Below are 15,867 nucleotides of genomic sequence, written 5' to 3'. Positions count from 1 at the left end.
AAGTGGATGCAAAAGACCAGAGGGTAAATGTCTAGGAACTGTGTTCTTAGCACAGGACGGGCAGGAAGCGACGAAGCTTCGGGTGTCTTGAGAAAGAGATGGCCACCAGTAGTACCGTGACACCAATGAAAGGGTTTTCTTAAAACCAACATGACCTGCCAGCTTGGAAGCATGACCCTAACGTAAAACTTGCTTCTTGTTGCGCTCTTGAACAAAAGTCTTACCCGAAGGCAACGAAGTCAAGGTAACGGGAGCAACCGAGATGACCTTGCTTGGATCCATGAAATGTGAAGGTTTCTCCACACCATCGGCTGTCAGAAAGGATCTGGATAGGGCATCGGCTTTGAAGTTCTTATTGCCAGGACAGAAGTGTAACTCAAAATCAAATCGGGCAAAGAACAGCGACCACCTGGCTTGCCGAGGATTCAGTCTCTGTGCAGAGTGGAAGTATGCCAGATTCTTGTGGTCAGTGTAGATTTTAAAAGGATGGACAGCTCCCTCCAACAAATACCGCCATTCCTCCAACTCCAATTTGATAGCCAGCAACTCTCTGTCACCAATGGTATAGTTCCTCTCAGCCGCAAAGAAGGTCTTAGAGAAGAAGCTGCAAGTGACAAGCTGACCGGAGGAAGACCTCTGAGAAAGAACTGCTCCGGCTCCGATTGCGGAAGCATCCACCTCCAGAATGAAGGGTTTGCTTATCTCTGTACAATGGAGTACAGAAGCAGTAGCAAAGGCTTGTTTAAAAGACTGGAAGGCATTTTCGGCCTCCGGGGACCAGGAGTGAGGGTTAGCTCCCTTGCGGATCAAAGCGGAGGTGGAGCCGGACAGGGTAGAAAAGTGTGGAATGAACTTCCGGTAGTAATTGGCAAATCCAAGGAATCGTTGGATCGCCTTGACGCCTTGAGGACGCGGCCAGTTCAGCACGGCGGACACTTTTTCCGGATCCATATGAAGACCAGAGTCAGATATGATGTATCCTAAGAATGGTAGGGACGACTGTTCAAAGGCGCACTTCTCTAGCTTGTCATACAGACGATTCACTCTAAGAAGTAAGAGGACTTGACGGACGTCTCTTCTGTGGGTAAGAAGATCTGGAGAGAATATAAGAATATCATCCAAGTACACCACCACGCTAGAATAAAGTAGATCCCGGAACACATCGTTCACGAACTCCTGGAAAACAGCGGAGGCGTTGCACAGACCAAAGGTCATAACCAAGTACTCGTAATGACCATCCTGGGTGTTGAATGCGGTTTTCCACTCATCTCCGGGTCGAATGCGGATGAGATTATAGGCCCCACGGAGATCCAATTTAGTGAAGATACGCGCACCACGGAGACGGTCAAATAGTTCTGGAATGAGAGGTAGCGGGTACTTGTTTTTAATTGTGATATTATTGAGACCTCGGTAGTCAATGCAAGGATGAAGTGTACCATCTTTCTTTTTGACGAAAAAGAACCCAGCACCAGCGGGAGAAGATGATTTTCGGATAAAGCCTTTGGTTAAGTTCTCTTGAACATACTCGGTCATAGCCTGGGTCTCAGCAGTGGACAGAGGGTAGATCCGGCCTCTTGGAGGAGTGGAACCTGGAACAAGGTCGATTGGGCAATCATATGGACGATGCGGAGGAAGGGTCTCCGCCTCTCTCTTGTTGAAGACGTCAGCAAAGGCCACATAGGCAGATGGTAAATCTGGAGACACAGATGTTGATTGAGGAGAGGTTTTAAATTGGATGGGAAGCAAGCACTGATTTTGGCAGAGATGTCCCCAACGCAGAATGTCCCCAGACCGCCAGTCGAGAGTAGGCTCGTGCTTGCACAGCCAAGGGAGACCGAGAAGAATAGCATGAGGCAAAGAGGGTAGTACGTAGAAGACAATTCTCTCTCGATGTCGAACTCCGATCTGTAATTCTAGTTCTTCGGTAACCTGAGTAACAGACTCCCGCAGGGGTTGACCGTCGACTGAAGAAATCTGCCGAGGAGTCTCCAGGGACCTGACAGGAATCCGAAGTCTTCTCACCGCCTCGAGCTGAATGAAATTTCCGGCTGAACCAGAATCAATATAAGCTACTTCAGAGAAATGCTTAGAACCTAAAAGCAAAAGAACAGAAAGAGTCATAGGTGGAGAGGAATCAGAATCACCTAGGAAGTCCTCTCTTACCTGTCCTAGGCGGAGGCGTTTCCCGGCCTCAGGGGACAAGAGCGCAGGAAATGGGAAGCACTGCCACAGTAAAAACAGAGCCCTTGAGTGAGTCTCTCTTTACGACGCTGCTCTACAGGCGTGAGATAGTCCACCTGCATGGGTTCTGGAGCAGGAACAGCCGGGGAAGGAGATAGGACTAAAACGAGAGGAACTAGCGGTAGCCGGAGGAACACGAGGAGATCTTCTCTCCCTAGCGGCTTCACGAGAGCGCTCCTGAAAGCGTAAGTCAATACGGGTTGCCAGGGAGATCAGGTCCTCTAAGGAAGTCGGAGTATCCCGGCCAGCCAGTTCATCCTTGATCCGGGACGAGAGACCACGCCAAAAAGCTCCTACCAAAGCCTCATTGTTCCAACTTAACTCGGAAGACAGGGTGCGGAACTGAATGGCGTATTGGCCCACAGAGAGCGAACCCTGGTGAAGAATAAAGAGTGATTCCGTAGCAGAGGCCAGATGACCAGGCTCGTCGAATACCTTGCGGAATGTATCGAGAAAGGAGGAAAGCTGAGAGACAATAGGATCATCACGCTCCCAGAGAGGATTCACTCAGGCTAAGGCCTCTCCCTCTAAATGAGACACAATAAAAGCCACTTTCGCTAGATCAGTGGGGTACTGCTGAGGAAGCAACTCAAAATGTAGTTGGCACTGATTAATAAACCCTCTGCACAACTTGGGGTCTCTGCTGTACCGTGGTGGCTTCGCCAAACGGGGCAAAGGGTGAGGAGCAGTAGCCTGAGGCGAGACAGAGGCGGCGGACTGGAGGGCAAGCAGACGGTCATCCACCGATGCCATATAATTCAGAATGTGGGCCTGGGTATCACGCTGCTGAGCAAGCTCCTGTTGGAGACCGGCCAGCTGAGCAGGGCTCCCAGGATCAGAGGTCTGAAGGGCCGACAAACGGGACTCCATGGTCTTCAGGAAGGACATAATGCTTGACTGATTCTCCCGTAAAAACAGAAGTTCTTTCTGGGTGGGGGACGGAGTACCAGCGGGGTTCATGGCCTGATTGTACTGTCACGGTGGCACGGGGTTAGGTCTTAAAAACCTCCTAAAGTGAACCCTCAGTACCGCGACAATGAACCTCCCCAGGATGAGCTAACCAGGTGGACCACCCCCTATACAGGGAGCCTTAGGGGCAGACCCGGGGGAGACTATTGCCGCGGAAGCTGATACTCGGGGACAGAAAGTAGGAGCGGAGAAGACGCTGAACAGGCTGAAACGGAGACACAGGGCAAGCGGTATAGTGGTAACACAGAACAGGCAGGGATAGATACACTAAACAGAGCAAGGTATGGTGGACACACAGGACAGAGCAGGGTAAGACGGACGCCCAGGGCAGAGCAAGATATGGCGAACGCACGAGACAAAGCAAGGTATAGCGAGACCTGGTTCAGATGAGGACAAATGACAATCAGGCAACGAGTAGGAGGAGAGGCTACCTGATATAGTAGAGTTCGCAGCACTTCCAGGTCAAGAGCCCTCCAGGATCAGGGGGAGGAGGAGCGGAGAGAGCGAGGACCCGCCAGAGGGAGTACGCGTGCGCCGACAGCGCAGATGTCAGGAGAAGTGCGCCCGCGCCGGAGCCTAGAACCAGGATCCGGTGAGGAAGGAAGGAGAGAGGAGGCCAGGCGGCGCGCGGTCGGACCGGGAGCGCGCAGAGACGAACGCGCATGCCGGAAGCCGGAAGAAGACCCAGCAGGAGCTGCAGCAGCGGCGCGCCGGGACAGGTAATATAAGAAGATGCAGGAGACATGACAGACCTAACCTATTGTATGGAAAACCACTGATAATGCATAATTTTACTACAACACAGGAGATTAGAAGTTGATTGTGCTCTAGGGAAATCTCACCATTGCTACATAGTTACATGTATTCAGTTGTTTAAGTATTCACTGTTAGTAGATGTTAATGCATTTCCCTATCTGACTATCCTCTCAGTCCATGTGTGAAGTAAGACAATGCTACAAGCGGCTGCATTATGCTGAATCCTCTGTAGACCAGGTTGAAACATTTGTATTTCAGGATTTTTTTCTTGCTGCCATAATTTTTCATTCTATGGAGTGTTGATAATGAAGTGGTCTTCTAATTCATGGCTTCAGCAGCCCTTTGTGGTTTAAACGGTTGAAAATGAGCCATCAAGACAATCATGTCTTTAACTGAAGTAGACATGACAATCAGCTGATTACTGGCATTTGAAACCTCTGCGAAATGCCAATTTCCTGAACTTGAGTCTTCAAAAAGCAATACAATTCCCCTGCAATGGAAAACCAGTATTACATGCTGACAATGTAATATATGACCAGGTGAGGTCGGGTAGTCTACAAATTTTTTGAAGAGCCAGTAGATCAGAAACCTTGAAACTTATTTGGCAATATATCAAAATTGTAAGAATTGTGGACAATTATTGAATATTTTTGCAAGCAGACATATTTCTGGAATCCTTCGTGATTTCATTATTGCACATAACAATCTAACTTTGAAAATAACATGTAAAACTGCTATTATAGTGATGATCAACCTAGGTTGTAAATATCACTGGGAATCAGAGACCCGAATCACCACTGATCATCTGTCACCAGTTCTTGCAGTGGTCGGATGTATACAGTGTATGGAGTGGACTAGCACAGTTCTGTTCTCTCTTTATAGACTGCTGCCAGATACTGCAGATCTGCTCCTGTTAATTGAATATACAGCTCTGGCAAAAATTAAAAGACGATTGCAAAATGTTCAGTTTGTCTGATTTTTCTCTTTATAGGTATATTTTTGAGTAAAATGTAATTTGTTCTTTTATTCTATAAACTTCGGACAACATGTCTCTGAATATCCAAGCAATACATTTTTTATTTTTTTTCTGAAAAGGAGAAATGGTCAAAATTAAAAACCCAGTGCTTTCAGACCTCAAATAATGCAAAGAAAACAAGCTCATGATCATTTAGAAACAACAATACTAGAGTTTTAACTCAGGAAGAGTTCAGAAATCAATATTTTGTGAAATAACCATGATTTTTAATCACAGCTTTCATGCATCTTGGCATGCTTTCCTCCAGTCTTTCACACTGCTTCTGGCACAACAATGTAATCAGCTCTTCTTTGTTTGATGGCTTGTGACTATCCATCATCCTCTTGATTACATTCCAGAGGTTTTCAGTGGGGTTCAGGTCTGGAGATTGGGCTGCCCATGACAGGGTTTTGATGTGGTGGTCTCTTAATTTTTGCCAGAGCTGTATCTAGTCAACAGTCCCCAGCATCAGTAACTCGACAGTGTGATGGAGCTGAAGTCTTAAGTTCTATAGGTTAACTAGCTGTACTACCCGGCTTCGCCCGGGGTAATAACTGCTGTTAGCAAAATAGAATGTGTTAACAAAAATTTATTCTGCACAAAAAAACCACAAAACAAATAGATAGAAATGTAATTATTAAAAGGCAAAAACTAAGCTAATAGAAGCATTTTACAACATATATTTCAACACCAGAGATATTCCACACAGATTTAACTAAATTGGCCAAGTAATGTGAAGTAATCTTCTACTACTTATTCGAGAGCCTTTTGATAAACAACATTCTTAGTTTTTCTTTCAGGTGCAAAGACAAACAGATTTTTGGCTGTTCCAACTCTTGAACAGGCCACATAAAGTTGACCATGAGAAAAGCATGGAGATTGTAAATCTAAGCTAGCTGAAGAGCCCGGCGTTGCCTGGGCATAGTAAATATCTGTGGTTAGTTATAGCACCTCACTTCTCTTATTTTCCCATCACGCCTCTCATTTTCCCCCTCACATCTTTCATTTTCCCCCTCACATCTCTCATTTTCTCCCTCACACCTCTCATTTTCCCCCTCACTCCTCTTATTTTCCCCCTCACTCCTCTCATTCCCCCCTAACACTTGTCATTTCGACCTCTCATCTGTCATTTTCCGATCACTCCACTATTTTCCCTCACTCCTCTCATTTTGCACTCACACCTTTTCATTTACACCTCACACCTCTCATTTTCACCTCAGTATATACATGTTTGTCATCTCCCTTATATATAGTACACACCTGTATGTCATCTCCTGTATATAGTATATACCTGTATGTCATCTCCCCTGTATATAGTATATACCTGCTGTGTGTCATCTCCCCTGTATATAGTATATACCTGTATGTCATCTCCTCCTATATATAGTATATACCTGTATGTAATCTCCTCCTGTATATAGTATATACCTGTGTGTCATCTCACCTATATATAGTATATACCTGTGTGTCATCTCCTCCTGTATATAGTATATACCTGTATGTCATCTCCTCCTATACATAGCATATTCCTGTATGTCATCTCCTCCTGTATATACTATATACCTGTAGGTAATCTGCTCCTGTATATAGTATATACCTGTGTGTCATCTCCTCCTGTATATAGTATATACCTGTATGTCATCTCCCCTGTATGTAGTATATACCTGTGTCATCTCCCCTGTATGTAGTATATACCAGTGTGTCATCTCCCCTGTATATAGTATATACCTGTGCGTCATCTCTCCTGTATATAGTATATATCTGTGTGTCATCTCCTCCTGTATATAGTATATACCTGTATGTCATCTCCCCTGTATGTAGTATATACCAGTGTGTCATCTCCTCCTGTATATAGTATATACCTGTGTGTCATCTCTCCTGTATATAGTATATATCTGTGTGTCATCTCCTCCTGTATATAGTATATACCTGTGTGTCATCTCCCCTGTAAATAGTATATATCTGTATGTCATCTCCTCCTGTATTAGACCTCGTTCGCACGTTATTTGGTCAGCATTTTTACCTCAGTATTTGTAAGCTAAATTGGCAGCCTGATAAATCCCCAGCTAACAGTAAGCCCACCCCCTGGCAGTATATATTAGCTCACACATACACATAATAGACTGGTCATGTGACTGAGAGCTGCCGGATTCCTATATGGTACATTTGTTGCTCTTGTAGTTTGTCTGCTTATTAATCAGATTTTTATTTTTGAAGGATAATACCAGACTTGTGTGTGTTTTAGGGCGAGTTTCGTGTGTCAAGTTGTGTGTGTTGAGTTGCGTGTGGTGACATGCATGTAGCGACTTTTGTGACATGAGTTTTGTGTGGCGACATGCGTGTAGCAACTTTTTGTGTGTCGAGTTGCATGTGACAGGTTAGTGTAGCAAGTTGTGTGCAGCAAGTTTTGTGCATGGCGAGTTTTGTGCGTGGCGAGTTTTATGTGTGGTGCCTTTTGAGTATGTGCTAGTTTTGTGTGAGGCAACTTTTGCATGTGTTGCAACTTTTGTGCATGTGGCAATTTTTCCGCGTGTGCAAGTTTTGCGTGTGGCGAGTTTTCCATGAGGGAGTTTTGCACGTGTGGCGAGTTTTGCATGTGGAGAGTTTTGCGCGTGGCGAGTTTTGAGCGGCGACTTTTGTGTTTCGACTTTTATGTGGCGAGGTTGGTGTATGTGTGGTGAAATGTGCGCTGAGGGTGGTATATGTGTTTGAGCACGTGGTAGTGTGTGGCGCATTTTGTGTGTGTGTTCATATCCCCGTGGTGGTGTGGTGATTATCCCATGTCGAGGCCCCACCTTAGCAACTGTACAGTATATACTCTTTGGCGCCATCGCTGCCATTCTTTAAGTCCCCCTTGTTCACATCTGGCAGCTGTTAATTTGCCTCCAACACTTTTCCTTTCATTTTTTCCCCATTATGTAGACAGGGGCAAAATTGTTTGGTGAATTGGAAAGCACGGGGTTAAAATTTCAGCTCACAACATAGCTTTGACGCTCTCGGGGTCCAGACGTGTGACTGTGCAAAATTTTGTGCCTGTAGCTGCGATGCCTCCAACACTTTTCCTTTCACTTTTTCCCCATTATGTAGATAGGGGCAAAATTGTTTGGTGAATTGGAACGCGCGGGGTTAAAATTTCACCTCACAACATAGCCTATGACGCTCTCGGGGTCCAGACGTGTGACTGCAAAATTTTGTGGCTGTAGCTGCGACGGTTCAGATGCCAATCCCGGACATACACACATACACACACATACACACATTCAGCTTTATATATTAGATTACATCCAGCTACTGCTGGACTTGGTGGTAACAGCTGGTCAGTGGGGTCCTACCACCTATATCGAGGTCATACAGTGGCGTAGGAAGGGGGGTGCGGGGGGGGCGGGCCGCCCCGGGCGGCACAATGCGGGGGGCGGCACAATGCGGCGGTGAGTCAGTGGCGTATCTAGGGGGGCGCAGCCGGCAGGGGGGCGCAGTCGGGCCGCCTAAAGCGGCGGTCCGCAGTGTCTCCCCCGGCGGCTGCATTCTGTCACCCCCCGCGCTGGGAGTCAGCTGTTCTCTGTGCCGACTGTCAAGCTGACAGCCGGCACAGAGAAGCTGCGGCGCGCCGGCTCCCAGTGTTCAATTGTACTCGTATCTGTGATGCGAGTACAATTGAAGCTCTGACTGCCGGGTCAGAGCGATGCCAGCAGCGTGATCAGGTCATGTGATCACGCTGCTGACGTCACTCACCTGCGCGGCAGAGCAGGAGCTGCAGATCGACCAGGAGACACAGAGCGGTGGAAAGTGCTCCAGTGGAGCTGAAGACACCGAAGGTGCAGGGGGGGATTTACTGTGAGTGGGGATGGGGGGCATATAATATTGTGGGGGGATTTACTGTGAGTGGGGATGGGGGAAAATATTGTGGGAGGGATTTAATGTGAGTGGGGATGGGGGGCATATATTGTGGGGGGGATTTACTGTGAGTGGGGATGGGGGCATATATTGTGGGGGGGATTTACTGTGAGTGGGGATGGGGGGCATATATTGTGGGGGGGGATTTACTGTGAGTGGGGATGGGGGCATATATTGTGGGGGGGGATTTACTGTGAGTGGGGATGGGGGGCATATATTGTGGGGGGGATTTAATGTGAGTGGAGATGGGGTATTTATTGTGTGTGGAGATGGGGGATTGAATGTGTGTGGGGGGAGATTTGTCATGGGGATGGGGGGATTTAATGTGTGGGGGAGATCTGAGGACACCAAATGAAGAGCAAAGGGGGAGATGGGGGGGCATATATGAGGAAACAGTATGGGGGATGGGTGCAGACAGCTTGGGGTCAAACGGGGGAATGTATGCGGACACAGTATGAGTAGCGATGTGAAAAACGTATGTGGACAGAGTACGGGGAGTGAGGGTGTTGGGATGTGTGCATGCGTAGCATGGGGGACAGTGTAAGGGCACAGCCAGGAGGGGACAGTATACCAAGGAGGGGGAGTGTGATGGGAGGGTACAGTATAAATACTGGGCCCTATAGGGGGGACACAGTGTGAGAGGTCAGTGTGAAGAGGGGTCCGGTATAGAAAGGGGAGGTCAGTGTGAAGAGCATGTACCATAAGAGGGACAGTGTGGGGGTCATATTTTATGCAGACAATATAGTGAGGGGAAATTTTTTATTCAGGAGCATTATAATGACACTTGTATCTTTAAGGGCATCATGTGGAGATTTTCTGCAAAACAACGGAGAAGATGGAAGTCTGCAGAGACGGCTGTGGATGAGAAAACTCATCATGGGGTCTGGACAAGATGAAGAAATGAAGGAGAACAACTCCAGAGGCGACGTCATCTATAAGGTACCTGGATGTAAATGTTATTTGTGATACTGACTAACTCTCATGTTTTTATTTATGTTAGGAGCATTAAAGGGGATGTCCAGGTTTGTAATGAGTCTGCAGTCAATCTTTGTGACTGCAGACTTCTGACTTCTCACAGTGCGCCCTGCACACTGTCAGGATTCTCTCGTGCTGGCGATTTACATACGTGCTGACTAGACATGTGTGGCCTCACTCTATGAAAATGAACTGAGCGAGGCCAGGCACGTCTAGTCGGAATGTGGTCAGAAGTATACAAATCGCATGCTTGTGCTGACATGACTGTCCACCGGCCAGGGAGAATCCTAAAAGTGTGCAGTGCATTAGTTGTGAGAATTCAGAAGCTGCGATGTCAGGATTCAGCTCTGCAGGTTCCGGTCGTCGACACATGGACACGTCACTCATATGCGATTTTCATACTCATGGTCCTGTAACAACGAGCTTCTCTTCTGCTTCTCTCAGTTTTTCACTGAACATTGGGAGCTTAAGGGAGAGGAGCTCGTCGGTACATGACTAAGTGTGAAAATCGCATACGTTCTGGGGGGGGGCGCCAAACTCGGGAACAGCCCCGGGCGGCAAAAGCTCTAGCTACGCCCCTGAGGTCATAAATGTTATAGTAGCAGAAAACCCTTTTAATATTGAGTATAATTTGTGATGGTCCATTTAAGTAGTTTGTTTAGTGTGAATTTTTTTAGGATATTATTTTTTATTACAGTAGATAATTTATGTCAAGTCACATATTAAAAGATGATAAAATACTCATGCATAGACCACCAACAGTAATGAAGTAGTGCCCTAATTCCAGAGAATGCTAGAAATACTCTAATGCTACTCCATCAAGAGTAGTGAAGAAGTATGTAGAGAAATCTAGGGAAACTTTCATAATCTGAAGCCATTAGCAGTTGACCTGAAGTGCCAGACTTTATATAGCAATGAACTACTCATGTCTTAGTACATAGAATAAGTATTTGTAACTCATCCTTTGCCAAACCAATAAATCACTTACATTTTGTGATCTAAACTTACTGGAGTCTCTTCTAACTGAGTTTACAACCTACAACTAAACAAGATTAAAAAAAATAAAAATTCTATCAAAAGAACAATTTTTCTAGTTTCCAAATGGAAAATCACTGTGCCACTGATTAAAGATATGAAATAATTAACACTTCTTTTTAATTTAGATTGTTTCACGTTCATGATTAAGTGATGAATGGAAACATATTGCCAGTTTATATTAGATTACTATTATTATATTGATGTTTTTTGCCTTACGTTGCTATTGCAGAGCTCTTTGTATCCTATCGGTTAAATACCTTTAAAGCTGAACTGTTTCTCAGTTGTCAATTTTCACACAAATTAATTCCTGTAATGTGTTTTAAGCTTATACTATCTTCGGGAACTTATGTTTGCCAAGAGAAATTCTTATTTGTGTAGGATTATCTGCCGTGAGGTTGAGAAAACAGCGATGTCATTAAAGCAAATAACTTAGCGAAGCAAGTGCAAATACAATGGCTTATACCAATTATAATATAAGGAGGACAATGGCTGCCCAAAATATGGAGGGTGGTAATATACACTGCTGTATGTAGAGTACAGTATAGAGTTACTTATTATATTTGAATAACTATAAAGTATTAAAAATAATGCATCTATCCAGAAATGGTGCACTTTTATCAGTTATCCACAAATGTGCCCAAAATAGAGTACCCCAAACAGGAGTTGTGAGTCCTTTGGTAAATTTCTTCTCCCATCATTGAAATATGCGAGAAACCTTTCTATTAACACTTTTAGGTTTGTCGGTTCATTTTAAACTAGTGACTATTATTTGTTCAGAGAACATGAATGCTAATGTTAGGATGATGAGGGCTCATTTCGTGATGTTGGGTGGTAACGTTGCTTTCTAATGAGATACAGACATAGTATGAATGTAACCCATGTCTATTTTTGAGAGGTAAGTTAGTAAATCTGGTCCCTATATACAGTGATGCCAAAAATCAGCTGTAAATCTTACCTTTGCTTCTGGATACATTACAAAGTGTCAGATTAGAGTGATAAGTTCTTTGTTAGTTCCAAAAAAAATCTATTACACCCATAATTTGCTACAATTTGTTACAAAAGTGTTGCAAAAAGTTAGTCTTGTTTTGTAACCCTGGATTAGCTGTAAGTATAGGAATGAAATGTGTAATTACCTGTAAATATCCGGCTAAGCAGCTATTAGCATTGCATGTGACATATGAGAAGCCCTGTCCCTTCTCCCAGCAGCATGTGGATGCCTCCTCTCCTGCAGGGGCCTGGCCGGACTCGCACGGTCACCTCTATAGAGCTGTGTTTGCATTCATGTCTCCTTCTTATTGAGACTAGGTTGCTTGGAAACAATTTTCTTGACAACAGCAGGACAACCCCCTCCTCCCCACTAAGTTCCAGCGACATGCGTTTTGACATTGGCAAAATTCCTTTTTTAACCCTCTAATTGTTTATTAGTCCAATACTTTTACCAATGCAGTAACCATCCGGTATTGTCATTTAAGAGCCTAAAAGAAGATCAGGTCGTAGAACTTGTATTCTGAGCAAACACTGACAGTCCAGCTTTTACCATTTACCAAGTCAACTAAAAAGTCTCAATTGTTCAGCATCCCACAAGGTTTTACCCAAGGCAAACATTACATTTTAAGTGATTACATGCACATCTTGTTTGAGTTTAGCTAGTGACGTAAAGAATGTTATAGTCACTTATGAATTAAACAGATTTCAATTATTGTGTTATTATTCTGACCATTAACCCACAGCCAAATCTATAATATTATATCATACTATGTGTTTGCCAAAGAAATAGGAAGATACAAGTGATCTTAGGTTAAGGGGACAATTAAGAAAAATTGCCTGACTAATTGTGAGAATGACCATTCATCTTCTGACAGATTCACAGAGAATCAAGTTCAAGTTGAATTTCCTGAAATTTGCTGTTTCACGCAAATTTTAACATTTTGAGATTCAATTTGCAGTTTGCCAAAAGAAAACTTTCCTGGAACCATTTCCCACACTGCTGACGTGTAAGAGTGTGGGTCAACATAACTTTACGTTGCAACGCGAGCTATGACATCTTACGGATTATCATACCTTGATCTCTATTCCATCTCCAGAGTCACAGGATAAGTCAGCAGGGTCCTCATAGTCTCCTCTCCCCCAAGTACACAACACTGATGTTCTATGTAAATATATTTCTACAGGTGCTATTGAATTGAAATTCTCACCAGATGTCAGTAACAATCCATCCAATCCACAGGCAAATAAATCAAACCATATACGTCCTTAAATGATGTGTAATAATGAGAAACAACACAGGAAAAAAGTATTGGACAGATAAGGAAAGAGAGATGCAAAAAGCCATGGAAAGTCATGACACCAGCTAAAATCTAACAGTAATTAGAAAGCACCTGATAGCTGTATAAACACCATAAACTAATTTCTTGGCTACATCTGTCTTTTAAGGCTTGATAAAGATAGCCATATTCTGTAGGAAAAGTTTACAGTATACAGTGATACCTTCTCAAACTCCATTTGTCACATATCCAAAACACCTTGACTAATTAAAAAGGCATGCACTACCGGTGGCCAGTCCTGCCAGTCCTGCCTTGTCAGCTAATAGCATGCCCCCTGAGGTGTGACTGAGGTCCCTGATCTGGCTTCACCCTTTCCTCCCACTACTTTTCATCCTGCCGACTGTTTAAACGCTGCAACTTTGGGCAACTGCAGTGTATGGAGCAGACAATGACAGAAGAGGACCTCTGTGGAAGAACAATATATGGGCTCTTTGCAATCCAATAGCTCATCATAACACACAGTTCCACCTGCTTTGGAGGTGGAAGAGGGCGCCCTTACCTCTTTTGCCCTGATTGCCCCAATGGTATGTTAAGCATCTAGCAAGTAGTTAGACATCCTCTGCTCATACCTAAAGTTGTGACAGTCACAAACATCAGCAAAATGCAAAGTTCTAGGAGGAGAGAGTCAGGCTGGATCAATGATCCCAGTTACACCTCAGAGAGTATGCTGCTAGCAGACGGGGCAGGACTGGTCAGCACATAGTGCTTAACTTTCCGACTAGTCAAAGTTGGGTATGCTGCAAAAGAAGCTTGAAAATGTATCACTATATACTGTAAACTTTCCACATACAATGGGGATGCCTGTAATCAGGCAAATGCAGCCATATAATTAGTTTGGAAGTGGTGATCCAGCTGTCAGGTTCCCTTTAAACATAATGCCTTGTTTTGAAAACCCATTATCAGATATGTTACATTTATAACAATAGAAGTTGGTAGAGAACCTCCTCTTCCATCTTTTCCAGACCCCCATCTTCCATCTTGCTCTGAAGGACCTGGAATGCTCACACTTTACATGGACATCCTGTTGATTACAATCAGCTCTTTGTAATGCTTATTTTTCCTGGAGGGATATTGAAAGGTTCCTACTAGATACCTCCTCTAATCTACAGCTACTGTGTTAGCACCACACAAGGACCCTGCTCTGACAGACAGGGTCTCCGGCTTGTCACTTCACTCACCCACGCTGTGGTTGGTTCCTTCCCCATGCTCTGCATGCGTCCAGCTGAGCTTTCAGTTGGTTCTTAGCCATGCCCTTAGGGCACGTGCGAACCCATCCTCTTAAAGGGCCAGCGCATGCACTTGCTATTTCCTCCCCTGCCAATGGCTGTGAAGCATTATGTATATATTGCTCCCTCCTTACTGGGAAGGTTTCTGAGCAACCTTCCTGTTCTGCAGTCTAAGTTGCGTAAGGTTGTGTACCACTTCCTGCTGCACTCTTGTGCAGATCCTGCCTGCTGCACTCTGGTGCAGATCTGCCCACTGCACTCTGGTGCAGATCCTGCCTGCTGCACTCTGATACAAACTCTGCTTGCTGAACTCTGATTCAAGCTCTGCCTGCTGCACTCTGATACCAACTCTGCCAGCTGCACCATCCAGTCTGTCCTACTGGGTCCAGCTGCTGCGCGTCCGTTGGCCTGTCCTGGAGTGGCACCTGGCATTCATCAGGAGCCAAGCCTAACCTCACCATCAGAGGCTCTAGTGATGGTACTGCTCTCTGCAAATTTTAAGCGTTTACATCTAACTGTTTACATCCGGCAGACAGTGGTGCAAATAAAATTTGATTTGTAAGGGTGAAGAGTGACTGACCCTGACCGATCTGATATTAATGACCTATCAAAAGGATACATCATCAATATATTGTTCCTGGATAACCCATTAATGTGGAGATAAGTTAACTCTTAAAGGATATCAATAACTAAAAGAGATTGTCCAACATGGTCAACAACTTTATCACAGTTGCCACACTGTTGTGAATTTGGATTCTGGGCTCCCCCGGTGGCTACTGGTGGAATTGAACTGGTGTCTTCATCTTCTCTGTTCACCTGTTCCCATCAAGATGTGGGAGTCGCTATATAACCTTGCTGCTCTGTTAGTTGCTTGCCGGTCAACAATGTTATCAGAAGCCTCTCTGTGCTTGTTCCTGCTCCTAGACAACTACTAGATAAGTTGGACTCTTGTCCATGTTTGTTTTTGCATTTTTGTTCCAGTTCACAGCTGTAGTTTCGTTACTGTGTCTGGAAAGCTCTTGTGAAAAGGAATTGCCACTCTGGTGTTATGAGTTAATGCCAGAGTTTTAAAGTAATTTCTGGATGGTGTTTTTGATAGGGTTTTCAGCTGACCATGAAAGTGTCCTTTCTGTCTTCTGCTATGTAGTAAGTGGACCTCAAATTTGCTAAACCTATTTTCATACTACGTTTGTTATTTCATCTCAACTCACCGCCAATACATGTGGGGGGCCTCTGTCTCCTTTCGGGGTATTTCTCTAGAGGTGAGCTAGGACTAATATTTTCCTCTGCTAGTTTTATTTAGTCCTCCGGCTGGTGCTGGGCATCTAGAATCAACGTAGGCATGCTACCCGGCCACTGCTAGTTGTGCGTTAGGTTTAGTTCATGGTCAGCTCAGTTCCCATCTTCCAAGAGCTAGTTCCTATATATG

General features: G+C 44.7%; 1 protein-coding gene across 5 annotated transcripts in view; it reads right to left on the bottom strand.

Moving 5' to 3' along the window:
* The window catches only part of TBATA (thymus, brain and testes associated), a 90,800-nt gene extending 78,614 nt beyond the window's left edge, over positions 1–12,186 (bottom strand). For 3 of the 5 annotated variants that reach the window (XM_077259300.1, XM_077259301.1, XM_077259302.1), the window contains exon 1: positions 12,022–12,177. The gene's annotated coding sequence lies outside the window, so the exon portion shown is untranslated. Of the gene's footprint in view, positions 1–12,021 lie in introns of all 5 variants that reach the window. The other 2 variants (XM_077259298.1, XM_077259299.1) reach the window with 2 other exon arrangements.
* Between the last annotated feature and the right edge of the window lie 3,681 nt (positions 12,187–15,867).

This window comes from Ranitomeya variabilis, chromosome 4 (genome assembly GCF_051348905.1).
Source record: "Ranitomeya variabilis isolate aRanVar5 chromosome 4, aRanVar5.hap1, whole genome shotgun sequence".
NCBI lineage: Eukaryota > Metazoa > Chordata > Amphibia > Anura > Dendrobatidae > Ranitomeya > Ranitomeya variabilis.
The sequence above is the reverse complement of the archived record's forward strand: the minus strand, read 5'-3'. Positions and strand labels throughout refer to the sequence as shown.